This window comes from Octopus bimaculoides, chromosome 9 (genome assembly GCF_001194135.2).
Source record: "Octopus bimaculoides isolate UCB-OBI-ISO-001 chromosome 9, ASM119413v2, whole genome shotgun sequence".
NCBI classification, from domain to species: domain Eukaryota; kingdom Metazoa; phylum Mollusca; class Cephalopoda; order Octopoda; family Octopodidae; genus Octopus; species Octopus bimaculoides.
The window spans coordinates 92,759,142-92,759,913 of NC_068989.1; positions in this window are offsets into that span (position 1 = coordinate 92,759,142).

Consider the following 772-nt stretch of genomic DNA (forward strand, 5'->3'; position numbering starts at 1 on the left):
AATACAAAGAATATATATACATGTATACACACATATATGTACATACTTACATCTACATGTGCATATATATGCATATCAGGGTACATATATATATATGCATATGCATGTATATATATATATATACATGTAGTATAAACATAAAGCTACAGGAAATAGATAGATTGATAGATAGGGAGATAAATGAATTATGTAATATTTATATGGATGCGTTCATCCTGAGTCGCCGAAGAATATATTTCTAGAGCAGTATATTGCTTAACGCACACAACCTAACACACATAACTACACGTATATCAACGTGGGTGAGTGTGTGTTGTGTGTGTATATGTGTGTGTGTTGCGCGTATGTGTGTGTGTGCGTGTACACTTGTAAGTATAATTGCACGTGAGCGTGTGTATGCGTGTGGAGACAGAGAGACAGACAGGAAGAGATGCAGAGAGAGAAATCGAAAGGGATGATAAACTTGTAGTCAGTGACAAAATGTTGATGAATGGAGATATTTCTATTCAACACACCATTCTGTTTCTCTCTCTTTATCACTCTCTCACACACACACTTTCTCTCTCTCTTTATATACACATACATACGTACATACATATATATACATACATACATATATGAATGTGTGTGTGTGTGTGTGTGTGTGTGTGTGTAAAATCCATATAGGTGTTTGCATGTGTTAGTTTAATCTTGGGTAATATATCTACTGATAAACATAGATATAACTATTTGTAATTACATATATATATATATATATATATATATATATATA